This window comes from Pseudophryne corroboree, chromosome 7, assembly GCF_028390025.1.
Source record: "Pseudophryne corroboree isolate aPseCor3 chromosome 7, aPseCor3.hap2, whole genome shotgun sequence".
In the NCBI taxonomy this organism is placed as follows: Eukaryota; Metazoa; Chordata; class Amphibia; order Anura; family Myobatrachidae; genus Pseudophryne; species Pseudophryne corroboree.
The window spans coordinates 334,266,577-334,287,351 of record NC_086450.1 but is presented as its reverse complement, the minus strand read 5'-3'; the positions used below and the strand labels follow the sequence as shown (position 1 = coordinate 334,287,351).

The 20,775-nt window shown below is 45.7% G+C and overlaps 1 protein-coding gene across 1 annotated transcript in view; it reads left to right on the top strand.

Annotated features, from left to right (window-relative positions):
* Window positions 1-623: 623 nt before the first annotated feature.
* Window positions 624-20,775, top strand: part of PDXDC1 (pyridoxal dependent decarboxylase domain containing 1) — a 409,736-nt gene continuing 389,584 nt past the window's right edge. Inside the window, exon 1 of the mRNA XM_063934357.1 lies at window positions 624-716. The gene's annotated coding sequence lies outside the window, so the exon portion shown is untranslated. The remainder of the gene's footprint in view (window positions 717-20,775) is intronic.

Genomic DNA, 20,775 nt, shown 5'->3' with positions numbered 1-20,775 from the left:
AGTTTTAACTATGTGTGCTCCCTCTGCTCCCCCTCCACCCCCCCATCCGTAGGTGCACTTGTGGATATGAAGGGGGGGGGGGGGGGGGCACCAGCGGGGGGGAAGGGGGGGGGAGAGGGGTTGTTCTGGGGCCGGGGTCACTGTTTATCATAAAATACACTGTCAGGCAGAAGTGGATCAGATGCAGCATCAGACAGCCTGTGCTGTATAATCACAAAATACATGCTGCAGTGCAAGGATTGAGTTTTAACTATGTGTGCTCCCTCTGCTCCCCCTCCACCCCCCCATCCGTGGGTTCACTTTTGGATATGAAGGGGGGTGGGGGGCGGGCAGCTCACACATGGCTAAAACTGAATCCTTGCAGCATGTATGTTGTGATTATACAGCACAGGCTGTCCAATGCTGCATCTGATCCCCTGCTGCCTGACAGTATATTGTATGATAAAGAGTGGAGCAGCGAGTCCCGAATGAAGTGCTGGCTGCAGCCATTTCTGCTACAGCATAACTCTCAGCTTCAGCTCCTGCACCTCCCTCCTCAGTCCTCTGTCACTGAAAGGAAATAGCCCCGCCCACTGCACGCGTAGATCCACAGGCCCATGCTCAGCACGGCAGCGGTGGGAGGAGGATTGCTGGAGGTGCCTGCAAAGAATAACACCGCGCCGCGGGCGGAGAGACTTTGGCTGGATGCTGATGGACATCCTCCTGTGAGACACAATGTGAGCCCATATTCCAAGAAGTTTGTGGCAGCTATCTGTATGGACTGTGGGAGAGAGAATTTGTGTATTTGTGCTGTTAGTGTGGGTTGTAAGGGGGTGAGAGAGATGTGTATGGGTGGGTGGGCTATGGATGTGTGTGAGGGAATTGTTGGTCAGCAGGGGAGGAAAGGGGGATTTGTATATTTGTGCTGTTAGTGTGGGTGGGAAGGGGGGGATGTGGTGAGAGAATTGTCAGTATGTGAAGAGGGGCATGTGTATGAGGGAGCTGTCGGTTTGGAGGGGAGGAAGGGGTGATTGGTGTGACAGAGTTGACAGTGGAGGGGGATGTGTGTGCGCTAGATTTGGGAGTATAAAGGTAATTGTGAGAGTTTCCAGGAGGGGGGCAGGGCAGTGTTTATAATAGAGGGGAATATTCAATTAAAGTCGGATCCATTCCGACATGTATTTGTCGGAATGGATCCGGCAACCCCTATTCAATCCCCATCTTAATTTGACTTTTTGAAGTCGAATTTAAGATGGGACGCACAGGAGGCGAGGGGGGCGAGCCGCGGGGGGACAGCCGGCGGGCATACAGGAGATTTAATGTAGGGTATAGAGGGCTCAGTGATGTAGTGTAGGTTATAGAGCGGTCAGTGAGGTAGTGTAGGGTGTAGAGAAGTCAGTGATGTAGCGTAGGGTGTAGAGGGGTCAGTGATGTAGTGTAGGGTATAGAACGGTCAGTGAGGTAGTGTAGGGTGTAGAGAAGTCAGTGATGTAGCGTAGGGTGTAGAGGGGTCAGTGATGTAGTGTAGGGTATAGAACGGTCAGTGAGGTAGTGTAGGGTGTAGAGAGGTCAGTGATGTAGCGTAGGGTGTAGAGGGGTCAGTGATGTAGCGTAGGGTGTAGAGGGGTCAGGGATGTAGTGTAGGGTATAGAGGGGTCAGTGATGCAGCATAGGGTATAGAGGGGTCAGTGATGCAGCCTAGGGTATAGAGGGGTCAGTGATGTAGTGTGGGGTATAGAGGGGTCAGTGATGTAGTGTGGGGTATAGAGGGGTCAGTGATGTAGTGTGGGGTATAGAGGGGTCAGTGATGTAGTGTGGGGTATAGAGGGGTCAGTGAAGATACTAAACCCAAGTACTTGCTACACTTATTGAATTAAAACACAAAATGCAGCAAAAAGTATACAATTTGGGTAAAAGCAAAAAGGCAAAGGCTAGAGGTAGATACGAGAGACCAGCGCCATGCCTTATGCACATATCATTATGTTCATTTTCAATATGGAGGGGAAGCGTGGTACACCAAAGGTAAATTTTGCCCTGGAGAACAAGCCCCGATCAGATAGTCTGGGGCAGGCGGGACACCAACCATGACACCTAGTCTAGGGCAGGCAGGTTAGCTAGCCTATGGAAATCTGTTGTCAGCGGAGGTTGGGGGGTGGGCTGATTCAGTGAAGTGCAGTAAGAGTAGTCAGGGGAGGCAGGGCCTCTCCTGTTATACTCCTGTGTGCTCAGTTTCCTGTCTCCTTATGCTGCTACTGGCCAGTTCTCATTGGCTTCACCCTAACAGTGAGTCCTTGCCAACAATGTTTTCCAGCAATTGGGGGGACAGTTTCTGTGGCTCCTTATTTCAAATTCCGTGTCTACTGCAGCCGCCACTGGTCTGCAGTGCTCTCTCTGGGGGGGCGCCAGTCCCTTATTTTGCCAGGGGCGCTCGGACCCCTAGATACACCCCTGCATGTAGATACCTCTCCCGGCTGTCGCTTCCATAAACAGCCTTATCCAGAGTCCACTGCCTGGTGCCGTCGGATGCACTGCTAAAGAGCTTTTGGCGAGACACCTTCATTCATTACTGGCCGGCCAGAGACACCAATACCTACGGACAACATCTGAGATTATACCTGCTATCCACCAGGCAGTGGACTCTGGATAAGGCTGTTTATGGAAGCGACAGCCGGGAGAGGTATCTACATGATATGACACGATCTATATGACATGTGCAAAGCTGAACATTTGTGCACAGCTAATCAGTCTTATATATAAAAAATCATAACCACACTGGTTGGAAATCTAATAGTGTGAGTAAGTTTACTCGGAAAGCATAAATTATTGGCTGTATGCGTTTACCAAGGGAACTGCAATCCATGCAAATAATCCAGGTGTGTTAATTGACCGGACAAGTACTCATTATAATCACTGAGGAAGTATATCTATCAGCTGGACATTTGTATCAATTAATAACATCCATGCGGTCATGATTTATTGTTGAAAATATATAAGGAAATAATATCCAGCTTTAATATTCAAGTTGTATACAATCATATAAAACTAATGAGGAACGGTTTTTCTCTGGTCCGGTATATAGAGCGAAATATCCTGTGGGTGAATTAGCTCAATTAACATATACTATAATTGTTTTTATATGATATAGATATGAAGGATGCATCTTAATATGTGATATTACATTAATTAAATACTTTTTAGTGTAAAAGTGCCAGCGCTGTTCTTCTTCTTTTTTTGCTTCTATGGACTATCGCCAGCTAAAGCTGGCGAACCCCGCCGCGGTGCTGACCTGTCGGATGTGGGTTAGTACTAGAGATGAGCGGATTCGGTTTTACTCGGATTTACTCGGTTCTCAAAACGGCATTTTATTGGCTCACGAATGTCACGTGTTTTGGATAGCCAATCAGATGCCGTTTTGAGAACCGAGTAAAACCGAGTAAAACCGAATCCGCTCATCTCTAGTTAGTACATCAGGAAAATGCGGTAAACAGGGGGTTTACCGCATTTTCCGCTTAGTACATCCCGCCCACAGAGTTGTAATGTGGTGGCGCTGCCGGCACACCATGAGCCTGAATGGGTGAAAGAATTACGTGATAGTGTGAATCATATCAGTAAGAGATTGGATAAGTCTGAGTCTCATGCAGAAAACTGGAGAAAATCTGTCGAAGATGTGATTTTTAATAGTTCTGCCTTTTCATCCACAGGGGACCACTCTGGGTCACATAAAAGGTCATTTGCACAAATAGTACAAACTGATACCGACACGGACTCTGATTCCTGTGTCGACACTAGTGATTCCAGGGGAATAGATCCAAAGTTAACGAAAAGCATTCAGTACATGATTGTTGCTATAAAGGAGGTGTTAGAAGTTACGGAGGCCCCTCCTTTACCACAGGAGAAGGCTTACTTTTGTAAAAAAAAGAAAATTAATGTAACTTTTCCTCCATCTCATGAGCTGAACAGTCTCTTTGAGGGAGTCTGGACAAATCCTGAAAAGAAATTTCAGGTTCCCAAAAGAATTCAGGTAGCTTACCCTTTCCTTGCAGAGGACAGGAAAAGGTGGGAGTCACCCCCCCATTTTAGACAGTGCCCTGTCGCGGTTAACAAAAAAGGTGATTCTCCCTGTGCCTGGGACGGCTTTACTAAAGGAGCCGGAAGACCGCAAGTTAGAGACTACGTTGAAATCTATTTATGTGGCCAATGGAACACTACTCAGGCCTACCATTGCCTGTGCATGGGTGAGTAGTGCTATTGAAAAGTGGTCAGAAAACTTGTCATAAGACATAGACACAATAGATAGAGACGAGATACTCCTAACGTTAGGTCATATTAAAGACGCTGCTGCGTACATGCTAGAAGCCATGAAAGATATTGATCTCTTGGGATCAAGAGCCGCTACCATGGCAATCTCAGCACGGAGGGCGTTGTGTATTCACCAATGGAATGCTGACGCAGATTCCAAAAGGAATATGGAGGCTCTCCCGTACAAAGGTGAGGCCTTGTTTGGAGATGGGCTGGATGCTTTAGTTTCTGCGGCTACCGCAGGTAAGTCGACATTCTTGCCTTATGCTCTTGCATCGGCGAAAAAGACACATCACTCTCAGATGCAGTCCTTTCTGCCCAATAAATACAAAAAGGGTAAAGGTTCCCCTTTCTTTGCGGGTAGAGGAAGGGGAAAAGGAAAAAAGTTCACAGTGTCTCCAAGATCACAGGAGCAGAAATCAACCTCTGTTCCTGCAAAATCTTCAGCATAACGCTGGGGCACCCTTGCGGGAGTCCGCTCAGGTGGGGGCACGTCTGAAACTCTTCAGTCACTTCTGGGTTCAATCGGGCCTGGACCCGTGGGTTGTACAAATAGTGTGCCAAGGGTACAAACTGGAGTTTCAAGACATTCCCCCATGCCGATTTTTCAAATTGGCCTTACCAGCTTCTATCCTGGACAGGGAAGTGGTAGCAGCAGCAATACAAAAATTGTGTCAGGATCAAGTCATTGTCCTGGTTCCCTTGTTACAACAAGGAGGAGGGTTTTATTCAAGCCTATTTTAGGTTCCGAAGTCGGACGGCTCGGTCAGACCGATTCTAAACCTGAAAAATCTGAATCTCTACCTGCAAAGGTTCAAGTTCAAGATGGAATCTCTGAGGGCAGTGATTTTCAGTCTGGAGGAGTGGGAATTCATGGTGTCAGTGGACATAAAAGATGCCTACTTACATGTTACCATTTATCCTCTGCATCAAGCTTATCTGAGATTCGCAGTACAGGATTGTCATTACCAATTTCAGATGTGGCCGCTCGGACTCTCCACGGCACCGAGGGTGTTCACCAAGGTGATGGCGGAGATGATGGTCCTCCTTCGACAGCAAAGATTCAATATAATTCCTTACCTGGACGATCTCCTGATAAAGGCAAGGTCCAGGGAAAGGTTGGTGCAGAAAATTGCACTCTCCCTGACAGTACTTCAACAGCACGGTTGGATCATAAATTTTCCAAAATCACAGTTGGAACCAACGACAAGATTGTCTTTTCTGGGGATGATACTGGACACAGAACTACAGAGGGTATTTCTTCCAGTAGAGAAGGCTCTGGAAATCCAGAGAATGGTCAAACAAATTCTGAAACCAACAAGAGTGTCGATTCATCAATGCATTCGGTTGTTCGGAAAGATGGTAGCGGCCTATGAGGCCATACAGTTCGGCCGATTCCATGCCAGAGTATTCCAGTGGGACCTGTTGGACAAGTGGTCCGGATCCCATCTACACATGCATCAGAGGATAATCCTGTCATCCAAAGCCAGAATTTCACTCCTGTGGTGGCTACACAGTTCTCACCTCCTAGAGGGATGCAGGTTCGGGATTCAGGACTGGGTCCTAGTAACCACGGATGCAAGTCTCCGAGGCTGGGGAGCAGTCACACAGGGAGAAAGCTTCAAAGGAAGATGGTCAAGTCAAGAAACTTGTCTTCACATAAACATTCTGGAGTTGAGGGCCATTTACAACGGCCTTCTACAAGCGGTGCATCTTCTTCAAGATCAACCAGTACAGATCCAGTTGGACAATGTAACAGCAGTCGCATACATAAACCGTCAGGGTGGAACGAAAAGCAGAGCGGCGATGGCAGAGGTGACAAAGATCCACCTCTGGGCAGAAAGACATGCAAGAGCTCTGTCAGCAATTTTCATTCCGGGAGTGGACAACTGGGAAGCAGACTTCCTCAGCAGACACAATCTCCATCCAGGAGAATGGGGCCTCCACCAAGAAGTCTTCGCAGAGGTGACAGGTCTTTGGGGAGTTCCTCAAGTAGACATGATGGCATCTCGTCTCAACAAGAAGCTTTTGAGATATTGTTCCAGGTCGAGAGACCCTCAAGCAATAGCAGTGGATGCACTAGTGACCCAGTGGGTGTTTCGGTCGGTATATGTCTTCCCTCCACTTCCACTCATACCGAAGGTTCTCAAGATCATAAGAAGAACTGGGGTTCGAGCGATCCTCATTGTCCCAGACTGGCCAAGGAGGTCTTGGTATCCAGATCTTCAGAAGTTGCTCATAGAAGATCCTCGGCCTCTTCCTCTTTGCGAGGACCTGCTGCAGCATGGGCCGTGCGTGTATCAAGACTTACCGTGGCTACGTTTGACGGCATGGCTGTTGAGCGCCGGATCCTAGCCCGAAAGGGTATTCCCAAAGAAGTCATTCCCACTCTTATTCAGGCCAGGAAAGGAGTAATGTCTAAACATTACCACCGTATTTGGAGAAAATATGTGTCTTGGTGTGAAACCAAGAAAGCTCCAACGGAAGAGTTTCAGTTAGGACGTTTTCTCCATTTTCTTCAGGCGGGTGTGGATGCGGGCCTACGATTGGGTTCAATCAAGATCCAGATTTCGGCCTTGTCAGTTTTCTTTCAGAAACAATTGGCCTCCCTTCCAGAAGTTCAGATGTTTGTGAAAGGGGTTCTGCACATCCAACCTACATTTGTGCCTCCTGTGGCACCATGGGATCTTAACGTGGTGTTGCAGTTCCTTCAATCAGATTGGTTTGAACCTCTCCAGCAGATAGAGTTAAAGTTTCTCACTTGGAAAGTGGTCATGCTGTTGGCCTTGGCATTCGCAATGCGGGTGTCGGAGTTAGGGGCCTTGTCTCACAAGAGCCCTTACTTGATCTTTCATGAAGATAGGGCTGAGTTAAGAACTCGTCAGCAATTTATTCCAAAGGTGGTTTCTTCTTTTCATATAAACCAACCTATTGTGGTGCCAGTGGCCACTGACACCTTCGCTACTTCAAAGTCTCTGGATGTGGTCAGAGCTTTGAGAATTTATGTCGCAAGAACAGCTCGGATACAGAAAACAGAGGCTCTGTTTGTCCTGTATGCTCCCAACAAGATTGGGTGTCCCGCTTCTAAGCAGATCATTGCGTGCTGGATCAGAGATACGATTCAGCACGCTCATTCCACGTCAGGATTGCCGATACCGAATTTGGTGCATGTCCATTCTACTAGAAAGGTGGGCTTATCCTGGGCGGCTGCCCGGGGGGTCTCGACATTACAACTTTGCCGAGCAGCTACTTGGTCAGGGACAAACACGTTTGCTAAGTTTTACAAGTTTGACACCTTGGCCGATGAGGACTTAAAGTTTGGTCAATCGGTGCTGCAGGGTCTTCCGCACTCTCCCGCCCATACTGGAGCTTTGGTATAACCCCATGGTACTGAAGTGGACCCCAGCATCCTCTAGGACGTATGAGAAAACAGGATTTTAATACCTACCGGTAAATCCTTTTCTCCTAGTCCATAGAGCATGCTGGGCACCCAACCCAGTGTGTAAATTTGCCTGCAGTTGTTATTTTGTTATAGTACACAAGTGTTGAGTTCAAATTATTTTCAGCATGTTGCTGCAATGGTTCATGCCCGTTGGCATGTGTTCTGTTTAATGCCATGTTGTGCGGCAAGGTTGAAGTGTGAGCTGGTATGAATCTCACCGTTAACTTAAAAGTAAATCCTTTTCTCGAAATGTCTGTCTCCCTGGGCACAGGGATCCTGTTTTCAGTTTAGTCAGGGTAACATGAAAGGTGGAATTGATTATAGGACAGGTCATTGCGGGTGAGTGGAAGGACTTCTGATTTTTGGAAATTAATTTTATATCCTGCAAAATAACTAAAACTGTCAATTTCATCCAGGATAGCTGGGATCAGGGCTTAAAGCGGTCCTGGAGAGGTGGTGGAACTCATTTACCATGCCACCTAACCCTCACCCCCTCAATCACATTAAGCGGAGCCAAGGCCAGCACTAGTATTTTCAGAAACCCCCTGCAAACTATAAATTAGTGCACTATTTACCATACTTTATAAAGAGACATTGATCTCACAAAGAAGCACCATGGTCACACAATAGTACCCCCAATTCAAATTACACCAGACAGTAGTACAGTCTTATTCACATAACACTATATGTAGTGGCCCTGATTTTTATTACACCACATAGTAATGCCCTTTATTCAGGTTACGTCACTCAGTAGTGCCCTTTATTCACGTTGTGCTACACAATGGTACCCTTTGTACATGCTATGTTACAAAGTAGTGCCCCTTACACATAATGCCCACAGTTGTAGTGCCCCTTACACATAATGACCACAGAAGTGCTGCTTATACACAAAATGCCCACAGCAGTAGTGTTGCTTACATACAGAATACCCACAGTAGAAGTGCCCCATACACATAATGCCCACAATAGTAGTTTCCCTTATACACATCTCTGCCTCTGTCACTCCAGCAGCTCACTGCCTGTGTACCTCCAGCAGCTACATGCCCTATATCCGTCCAGCAGCATCCCCACCTCTCTTGTTCCTCCAGACCCCTCTCATCTTGTCTTCAAAATGCACATAACCTGCTCCTCTTCATGGCTCTTCTTCACTTCAGCAGCGGTGACAGCATGACATCACATACACCGTGCCAGAAAAGGAAGCCACTGGTACCTGAGGAGGGGATGAATGCTGTGCAACAGACACAGCCTGTGTGAGTACCATTAGGGGTGGGCAGTAGATGAAGGAGGACCATGGAGCCACCAGGACCTGAGGAAAGGGGAGGTGGCTGCAGTTTATCAGCAACACTAGTGCCACCTGCATCATCTATTGACTAAGGTGATGAGGTGGGCTTTTCTGTGGGAATTACTATGCAGGACAATGGAGGCAGTAGAACTAGTTCCCCCTACTATTACAGGTGGTGGAACTCAGTTCCACCTCATCCCCCCCCCCCCCCCCCCCTTTAACCCCTGGCTGGGATGGAGAGTGAGGGGTTGAATACAAACAGCAGCATATCATCAGCAAAAAGCGACAGTTTCAATAAGTGATTACCAACAGAGATTCCAGTAAATTTAGGATTAGAACGTAAAAAAAATTGCTAAATGTTCCAAAGCTAAGGCAAATAACAAAGGGGAAAGGGGGCAACCCTGCTAAGTGAAATCTAAATGCTTCAGAGACAAAATTATTAGCTATTATCCTAGAAGAGGAAGAGGCATATAGTACTTGGAGGAGAGTGATAACTGTGGAGGGAAAGCCAAAGTGGGATAAAGTTTCAAAGAGGTGGTCCCACACTACCAGGTCAAATGCCTTCTCAGCATCTGGTGACAAAAGAACATTAACGGTGTCCTCAAGGATATCCTCATAGTTTTGTAAAACAGAAAGAACCTTCCGCAGATTAGAAACCAAATTTATGCCCCAGACAAAACCAGTTTGGTCACAATGTACTAATGTTGGTACAATAGGTTTAAATCGTTCTGCAAAGATTTTAGTGAAGATTTTATAATTTACATTAAGGAGTGAGATTAGACGGTATGAACCTGGCAGTGTGGGGTCTCTTCCTGGTTTGGGGAGGACCTTTAGCACAGCATCATTAAAATAGGGAGGGGAGGGTGGTGTGACCGTCCAGAATTTTATTGAAAAGCCGTAAGGGGAGTAGCAATAGTGGGTTGCAGAATTCATCAGTGAGACCACCAAGGCCTGGGGATTTACCGGGTTAAAAACCTTTAAGTGCAGAGATTACTTCTTGTTCAGTAACAGGATTAATAAGCGCAGAGCTGTGCGTATCAGAGAGCTGAGGAAGGGAGATACGGTCCCAGAAAGCATGTTTATTTTCAATACGAATGGAATCCTGGGTGTATAAGGCGAGTAAAAGTGGTATAAGACATCCAAGATATCTGAACTGCCTGCCAAAATAAAAACAGGTCCCTTCTTCAAAATCATTGAATTTGGCAAAGGATGTTAAATATCCCAGAAAATGCCATGAGCAGACATTACCTGAGGAAATTAAAGCTTTGATTGTGAACCAAATTAACGCATGGTCTGTGAGACTTAATGTTTCAATGGCAAAGGATCGTGCTCTACAGATACTGGCATCGGATAAGAAAAAATAAACACCATATGTCAGTTAAATGCATATGTGTGCTAAGATAACGAATACCTACTTTCTTTTGTTTGAACATAGTAAAGGCTTGAGTCTGGCGGTCCATTGACCTAGAAGCAACTATGTTGAAATTGCCACCAAGTATGATACACAAGTCTTGGTAAGAGTATAGTAAATTAATTACAGCAAGGAAAAAGGATTTTTCATAAGAAGTGGGGGCATAAATGTTACAGAGGGCATATTTAGTTCCAAATAATTCAATCACAAGCAAAACATATCAACCTTCAAGGTCCACCACCTGAGAAGCCACCGTGACTCCCCAATGTTTTTTATTAATTGCCTCTACTTGTTTATGTTGTAAGGTATATTTTGACCATACCATCATGTCCTCCCAGTGTGATGTAAATAGATTTGCATAGCTGGGTGCCAGCCTATTGCCCATCGCTTAACCAGAGGTCTGCATACAAAATTCACCCTCATACCAAAAGATGCTATTATTAAGGAAGAATGTTATACCTTCCAAAATAAATTCCTTTTCTTTTTCCTTTATTTCATTCTTATCAATGTGATATTTCACCGCTTCTAAACCCAGATGATGCTGAATGATTGTATAATGCAGGGGTGGAAAACCTTTTTTCTACCAAGGGCCATTTGAATATTTATAAAATGCTTCGGGGGACATACAAAAATTATCAACTTAAAAATTAGCCTGCCCCCAGTAGTTATGCCCCAAGTCAGTAGTTATACCCCCAGTGGTAATGCCCCAAGTCAGTAGTTATGCCCCCAGTCAGTTGTTATGCCCCAGTAGATATACCCCCAGTCAGTTGTTATACCCTCAGTAGATATGCCCCCAGTACATATGCCCCCAGTCAGTTGTTATGCCCCATTAGATATTTCCCCCCTGTGTTATGCCCCCTAGTAGTGCCGCTTACACACACATATTAAAATAAAAATAAAAAAACACAATACTCACCAGCCCCACTCCTGCTTCCACACCGCCGCCCTCCGCCTGGCCGTCCGCTCCTCGGACCTATGGGAGAGACATCATGAAATCTCTCCCATAGCGCCGCACAGCTGCACATGTACACTGCCTGAGCCGGAAGTTGGAGCTAAAGAGTGAGCTCCTGCCTCCGGCTGCTGCTAAGGGGAATGAGCCGGGTACCCACTGGTAACAAAATCTCAGCGGGTGCCTAGCATCTCCCTCGGTTAGGTGAGCCTGGCCGGATCAAGTGGCTTTGCGGGCCTTATACAGCCCGCGGGCCTGAGGTTCCCCACCCCTGGTATAATGAGAGGTGACATCTGCTGTTACCATTATATAATTTTGTTGCCATGCAATATCTCTTATTTTTTCTAATAACAGAAATGGTGCCCTTTACATAGTATACACCAAAGGTTGGATTTTGTGATCTAAAAAACATGATAGGTTCGACGTAATTGAATCCACCCTGTGCCACTAGTAGGCGGCCCGGGGGCTTTTACTTATTTTTATGTACTTTAGGCAGGATATATAGTACTGGGATTGAGAGTTTATCCTGTCTTATATATCCTGCTTCGTCCTCTGATAGTACTCCCATTGTGGTTTACAGTCATAAAAGTACATCTAGCTTTTTCTGGATACTGTTGGAGGAGTCACTACTCAATTTTTTATAAATATCTTTAGCAGCTAATTGCCAAACTATTTCTTGTTGATAATGCTCACAATTTAAAATCACAATTCCCCTGCCTTATTGGCAGGTTTAATCATAATTTGCTAATTCTTAACTAAGTAATTCATAGCTTTCCTCTCTCCTAATGTTAGGTGTGTGATCTTGGAAGGTCCACATTTTGTATATGCTAAATATTCCTTTACTAAATGTTCAAAGGATTCGATGAAGCATCCCTTTTTATGTCGAGGGAAGAACTTAGATTTCTTTCTAAATATCTTAGTTCCCATATCCAGAATCTCTGGTACAGGTTGAGTATCCCATATCCAAATATTCCGAAATACGGAATATTCCGAAATACAGACTTTTTTTTGTGTGAGAGTGAGACAGTGAAACCTTTGTTTTTTGATGGCTCAATGTATACAAACTTTGTTTAATACACAAAGTTATTAAAAATATTGCATTAAATGACCTTCAGGCTGTGTGTATAAGGGCCCTCATTCCGAGTTGATCGGTCGCAAGGCGAATTTAGCAGAGTTACACACGCTAAGCCGCCGCCTACTGGGAGTGAATCTTAGCTTCTTAAAATTGCGACCGATGTATTCGCAATAATGCGATTACTAACTACTTAGCAGTTTCAGAGTAGCTCCAGACTTACTCTGCCTGTGCGATCATTTCAGTGCTTGTCGTTCCTGGTTGACGTCACAAACACACCCAGCGTTCGCCCAGGCACTCCCACCGTTTCTCCGGCCACTCCTGCGTTTTTTCCGGAAACGGTAGCGTTTTCAGCCACACGCCCCTGAAACGCCGTGTTTCCGCCCAGTAACACCCATTTCCTGTCAATCACATTACGTTCGCCGGAGCGAAGAAAAAGCCGTGAGTAAAAATACTTTCTTCATAGTAAAGTTACTTGGCGCAGTCGCAGTGCGAACATTGCGCATGCGTACTAAGCGGATTTTCACTGCGATGCGATGAAAAATACCGAGCGAACAACTCGGAATGAGGGCCAAGGTGTATATGAAACAAATGAATTGTGTGAATGTACACACACTTTGTTTAATGCACAAAGTTATAAAAAATATTGGCTACAATGACCTTCAGGCTGTGTGTATAAGGTGTATATGTAACATAAATGCATTCTGTGCTTAGATTTAGGTCTCATCATCATGATATCTCATTATGGTATGCAGTTATTCCAAAATACGGAAAAATCCCATATCCAAAATACCTCTGGTCCCAAGCATTTTGGATAAGGGATACTCAACCTGTATATCAGTATTCCTCTTTTCTTCAAAAATCCTGTTTAGAGCAAATTTCCTATCAAATCTCTCTCTATCAACAAAGACTTCAAATTTGTGAGTTTTATTAGATGGGGTGAATTTGAGGCCCTTCTCTACGAGGCTATTTTCCTCCTCAGTAATTGCTTAAATTGAAGATCTTTGTTTTTCCCAGATGTACTGTATATCTGAGTCTGTATTTCTTTCATCTGTTGTAGATGGTGTTAAACTGTTTTGTTTTTGTATTATTTTCATTTTTTTTCTTAGAAAGATTTGACTTGATGCCTACACAGCACCCTTTTTTATATTTAACTGGACCTAAGTGTGGTTGGTTTGCCACTGGTCCCATACTAAAAAAGGCTCTCTTTATTTTGAAGTTCTTTCTTTGTATGAGCTTTTGTTCTTCCTACCTCTCAGATCCAAATCTTTTTCTGTAACCCTTCTTTGCATGTTGTCATTCATTGGTTCCCTACAGTCACCTGGGAGATGGACGTCTCTCCAGTGTGACGGAGATCCCTAATGACCAGTCACATGATGGTCCGGACTTTTATGTGTATAATTATTATCCGGAATAAACCTTCTTTTATTCTTTTCTCTAACCATTCTTCTCATGTTGTCATTTATCGGTTCCCTCCCTTCATTTGTGAAATGGGCGTCTTTCTAATATGATGGAGATCTCCGAAATCTGGTAACGATGGACAGACACACAAGCTGATTACAGTGTTAAAAAAAGTTGAAAAAAAAGTAAAAAACAAAACAAAACATACTCACCTGTCTCAGGAGCCGGTATCTGCTGAGTCCCCCATGTGCTGCGCTGTGACCCCCAATGAAGTAAAGTGACACTGCAAAGCGGCAGCGCACTTTACAGCATCGGGGGTCACAGCGCTGAAAAAGGACCCGGCGGACGGCAGCCTTCTGCAGCAGCGGACACTGGCTCCTGGACTAATAAGTATAAAATCCGTGGTGGGGGGCTCTTTGGAGCGCAAAGGTAGTCACGACGGGGGGGGGGGGGGGGATGTGGCGGTGGCAGTAGCGATGGGCAGCGGCGCATGCACAGCAGGACATTTGCATATTTTTTTACAAAAAATTCCCTGATGATGCTGCGAAGAGGCATCGCAGGGACAGAGGTTGAACGCAAGCTCTGTCCCTGCATGTAATAATTGATACATCCATGCGATGTACTAAATTGTCGCAGTGCGAGTTGGGTCGAGTTTATCACCTGTCATTCGTATCACCATATGCGGATGGTGATAAATAGACCACTAAGTCCTTTCATTGTTATAATTTCTTATATTATCCTTTTTGTGATATCTATAATCTCCTTCCCTTTCATTGTTATCCGGTCGTGTATATTGCCAATTTCTTCTCTGTCTATAATTCTCTCTACTTACTTCTCTCATGTTGGTGGGGTTATTCTTCCCTTGCAACTTTTTTTTTCTATTTTGTGTTCCCTTCTCATAGTCTGTTTTATCTCTCACATATCTCTCTTGTTTCTTATCTGTATATAGTGCCATGTGGTAGGAATGGGCTGTATACATTGATGTCATGAGGCACTATATATTGCTACTTAGTCATGGATATAATACATGAGTGTGTGTGTGTGTGTGTGTGTGTGTGTGTGTGTGTGTGTGTGTGTATATATATATATATATATATATATATATATATATAGTGTGTGTGTATTTGTACACACACACACGCACACATTTATACATAAGCAAAAGAATGCTCCTACTACAATACATTTATAAGTAAACACCAATTTCACATTAAAAAACAACACATCAAAAGCTTGATTCAGAGCTGCACGCAATCTGCACACAAGGCAAATTATTTGCAACTGCCCATGTACATTCGGCCACATGAATGTGCTCTAGGGATGGAGTTTGTATAAGTATTTGCATAAACTCACAGTTGGGAAACCGCCAATAGAGGTTGATTTCTGCGTGCAAATACAAATCAGGCCAAAAGTATCAGGTGGTACTGTACCAAAATAAATAAACTCCTTTGGCCAGATGTAATGAAGTCCGAGTTGGCCGGAGGTGCGGGTTCCTAGCCGAACGCAATTTTTTTTTTAAAGAGGCAATTATATACAAGGCAAAACCATGCCTTGTAAATGATTGCCCCTTTAAAATAATGCCCGAGTTAGGCCTGGAACCTGCACCTCTGGCCACCTCTGACTTCATTACCTCCGGCTCCTTATCTCAACGAGTCTTAGGATCAGGGCTGTCTTTTCGTATGGGCTCAATGGGCACTTGCCCAAGGGCCCCAGATGTCTAAGGGTCCTATGCTGATGCTGATAGCTGAGGGTCTCTTCTTTCCAAGGATACCAGATTTTTTTTAAATAGGCCCTGGGAAACCTGAGATATCCAACTTCTAAACAGTGGTCCCCAACCAGGCCTGTTAATTGCTCTTCCCAGCCAGATATCTCTGGTTCTATCTGATTTAGAGGTTTTCTGGGGGTATACTCCAAAAGCTGTGACTCTCTCCTTTCACTGGACACTAGCAGCTTCTCTCTACTATGCCCAGAACCAGAGATATCAGTCTTCCAGCAGCTGGTCCCTGCTCCAGCTCCAAACACCTAATATGCAGTTTTATATTTTCGTTGTGGATTGCTCTGGTTCCGGAACTCTGATCCCCAAGTCCCCAGTATCTTCTGAAAGGTGGGATTCTCTAGTTTTTAAAAGCTAAGAAATCTATTTCCAGGAACTGGAGATATCTGCAGTCAAGCAAACTATCTTCCCACCAGAAAATGATGAATATTAAGCCCACTCCACTATCCACCCCTCCCTTATGTATTAAACACCCCCTACTACCCTGGATGTCATGTACCGGGGCCCCTTCATTCAGACCAATGCCCCTTCTACAGTTTAGTGTTCTCCCTACCACCCCATCTGCCACCAAATTTGCAGAAAAGAATAAATTAGCAGAAATTACTGCTCCAGATCCTATATGGTGAGTGGAAGATTATAGAACACCCCCCTACCGCCCGCGAGTCATCAAAGCTGCCGCTGATAACACCACCCACACCTACCACTGGAGGATGGGTAGGGGCCCCAGTGCATTGCTTTGCCCAGGGGCCTACACTGCTGTTAAGACAGCCCTGCTTAGGATGATTATCAGATGTTCAAATTCCTCCATTCCCAATATGAGAACGATATCTGCTCTCCTTATGTATGTTCCACTCCAAAAATAAAAACAGGAGGAATTATAGTGTAACATATGTACAGTATATAGATTATTATGTAGGTGCAAATACACATACAACTTAAAAACACAGAAGAGGCTTATCTGAGACAGATGATAAATACCGGTATTGATCCGCTGGACACTCAGGGACCATACAAACAGTGTTTATCATCTGTCTCAGATAAGCCACTATAGGATTTTTTATTGTACTTGTACAGTATGTGCCACTTAGTGTGAAGCACACAGACCCCATCCCTAGCACTCCCCTGGTGAGAGGCAACTACCTTTTCCTGTACTAAACTATTCATTGGACCCTTTTGCATTCAGCAAAACCAAAAGTGCAAGAAGCTTGTTTATTTGTTAAGCACCTGCAGCATAATCTGACTCTCCGCCACACTGACAGCAATAATGTAACAGAGCAGCAGGTGTCTCCATTCTGAGCTGACATCAACTCTTTCAATTCTATTCCCCAAATTTGTATGTGTGTATGTATGTATGTATGTATGTATGCATACCTCCCAACATCGGAAGGCTGGAATGCTGGACTCCTCGTGCGGCACAGCCGCGCTAGCGCCCACCGAAAAGGGATGTGACCTGTGGAAATTGGGCATGCCTTCACGGAGATTTCACAAATGTAAGCCACGCCCCCCCCATTTCCATCACTGAGGGGGCATGCCCAGCGCCCTCTGAGCTGCTGGAGTGCCCCCAGTCCCTCCGTCTCCAGTGAAAAGATGCTACACACATGTGCACAGCGTCTATTCGCTGCTGCTCTGCTTAGCAGGGCAGCGAGTGACAGGAACCTCCCAACTGCTATCCCCCCCCACAACCACCACTGCGGGACACTGTGGCCCATGGGTGAGAAAGCGGGACAGTCCCAAACTAACAGGACTGTCCAGCGAAAATTGGGACAGTTGGGAGGTATGTGTATGTATTATGTGCACACTCCCTCCCCCGTTGTATTAATGTTTCTGAGGATTTTTTTTTTACCTAATCCCTTGTATCTATCCCTTTTACTGTATATCTGTTGTACTTTCATCCCATCTGTACCCCAGGTGCACGCTTGAGCCCAAAACCTCCTCGCTGCAGTCAAATGACTCCCTCCCAATATCAGCAACTGTGCAGACACACATTGCATTTATTTAAAAAATATATACTATATAAAACTTTTATTCATAAAAAAAAAATACAGAATGCATATTCTGAATTATATACATCTGATGCTACCATCCAGAGATGACAATATTAGGACAAGTATTGCGGTGGCACTAGTACCATCATACTACTTTTTAATTAAGATCTCCCATGTACATGTGAGATGCTTTGTTACAGCTCAGACAGTGGCAAATCTATAATGGGCAGGGCCAGGTTAACAATGGTGCTGGGGAGCTGCAGCTCCAGGCTCACTGTCCAAATAGTTGGACAGTGGGCCTGGAGCATTGCTGTACTGCAGTAGATAGGAAAACAAATCCTTCTACTGCAGTCTCTCAGTGGCAGTCCAAGGCAACGCCCCCACCCCCACCCCTCCACCAGGCCGGTGGATCAAACACCACAAGCATAGGTATTTTACTTATGATGGTGACCTTGTCACTTATGATATCACAATGGTGATGATGATGTCACTGATGCTGTCACTGATTAAGTCACAATGGTGATGATGTCACTGATAATGTCACAATAGTAATGACGTAACTGATGATGTCACAATTGGGATGATGTCACTGATGATGTATCAATGGAGATTATGTCACTGATGATGTAACTGATGATGTCACAATGATGATGATGTCTCTGATTATGTCAAAATGGTGATGATGTCACTGATGATGTCATAGTGGTGAAGATGTCACAATAGCAATTACCGTATATACTCGAGTATAAGCCGACTTTTTCAGCACTTTTTTTTGTGCTGAAAAAGCCACCTCGGCTTATACTCGAGTCAGTGCAGGCAGAGGCAGAGCAGTGTGAAGGAGGGACATGGAGCGCACAGCGCGCGGCGCTCCTGTGTCCCTCCTGCATCTCCGGCGGCAGCAGCGGCGGTTCTATTACAGGAAATACCCGTTCGTGACCTCTGATCACGAACCGGCACTTCCTATAATAGACCCGCCGCGGCCGCCGAAGATGCAGGAGGGACACAGGAGAGCCGCGCACGCTGTGTGCTTCGTGTCCCTCCAGAAGACAGCGCGGGATCGACGGAGGGGTAAGTAACAGCACTGTGGGGCATACCTGGCACTTGGGGAGGGAACGTATCTGGCAGCACTGTGGGGGCATATCTGGCAGCACTGTGGGGGCATATCTGGCAGCACTGTGGGGGCATAACTGGCAGCACTGTGGGGGCATATCTGGCAGCACTGTGGGGGCATATCTGGCAGCACTGTGGGGGCATAACTGGCAGCACTGTGGGGGCATATCTGGCAGCACTGTGGGGGCATATCTGGCAGCACTGTGGGGGCATATCTGGCAGCACTGTGGGGGCATATCTGGCAGCACTGTGGGGGCATATCTGGCAGCACTGTGGGGGCATATCTGGCAGCACTGTGGGGGCATAACTGGCAGCACTGTGGGGGCATATCTGGCAGCACTGTGGGGGCATATCTGGCAGCACTGTGGGGGCATATCTGGCAGCACTGTGGGGGCATATCTGGCAGCACTGTGGGGGCATAACTGGCAGCACTGTGGGGGCATAACTGGCAGCACTGTGGGGGCATATCTGGCAGCACTGTGGGGGCATATCTGGCAGCACTGTGGGGGCATATCTGGCAGCACTGTGGGGGCATATCTGGCAGCACTGTGGGGGCATATCTGGCAGCACTGTGGGGGCATATCTGGCAGCACTGTGGGGGCATATCTGGCAGCACTGTGGGGGCATATCTGGCAGCACTGTGGGGGCATATCTGGCAGCACTGTGGGGGCATATCTGGCAGCACTGTGGGGGCATAACTGGCAGCACTGTGGGGGCATATCTGGCAGCACTGTGGGGGCATATCTGGCACTATGAGGGCATATCTGGCACTGAGGGCTGTGTACGGCTAGAGCTGCATTTCCCACCCTAGGCTTATACTCGAGTCAATAAGTTTTCCCAGGTTTTTGTGGTAGAATTAGGTGCCTCGGCTTATATTCGGGTCGACTTATACTCGAGTATATACGGTATGTCAGTGATGATGTCACATTGGTGATGAGGTTACTGATGATGTCACTGATAATGTCATAATGGTTATTATGTCACTGATGATGTCACAATGATGATGTAACTGGTGATGTCAATAATGATGTCACAATTGTGATGATGTCACTAATGATGTCAATAATTATATCACAATGGTGATGATGTCACTGTTGATGTCACAATGGTGATGATGTTACTGATGATGTCACAATTGTGATTACGTCACTGATGATGTCACAATAGGATGTCCTATAGGACGCTGCAGTGGCTAGTGTATGAAGTGGCTAGTTATTAAGTGGCAGCTAATATCAATAGCAGTGTCATACCTGTGTTAAACCGAAGGAAAACAGAAGGAAAACAAACTAATAAGATAACAAACGGACTGCATTACAACCTAAAAACTCTGGAACTTTATGTGGCCTCTCCTCACCTCAAACATGAGAACACCAAGACCAGGCTTACCACCTCTCTGGCTGAGAACATCAAGTCTGCCCCTGGGCCTAACCATCAAGATGAACAGGGAACTGTGGGGGAAGAGCACCAGGACCACGATCAGCAGGGACATCCCCATTGCTTCTGAGTATGCCCCCCACATTCTCCTACCCACCCATACTATGATCTTACCAAAATAATGTTATCCCAATTTTACTTCTGCCACTAGTTACCTGCTATTGTGTGTTTTTTTTTTCCTTCAATAGCTCGCTTCCACCCCACCATGTGTTTTTCCTGTAATGCTTACCTCCACTGATTGCACACCTTTCCATTGTGCCCTACATGCAGGGTACATCATACTACTACATAAGCATCAGTTTTCCTATATATGAACTTGGCCCTTGTATGGCTCACCTCCCACAGTGTAACCTTCAAAGTGCGCCCAACATGGCTGCCCCATATGGTACACTTGTGGATGGGATGAAAAATACATGGACCTTGTGGTTTTGTTGGAACCCTACTCTAAACTGTAGGACTCTGAAATCACCCCCATTTTGTGTCATCTCTTCTAGGGGTGGACTATTCCACCCTGGGTAATCCTACGCTGAGCGTCCAAGATGGCTGCCGCACTTGGTACCTGTGAGGGTGGAATACACAACCCTTGGAAGTTATTACCCAAAATGCCTACACCAATCCTGCATTATGCTTTCTGTGT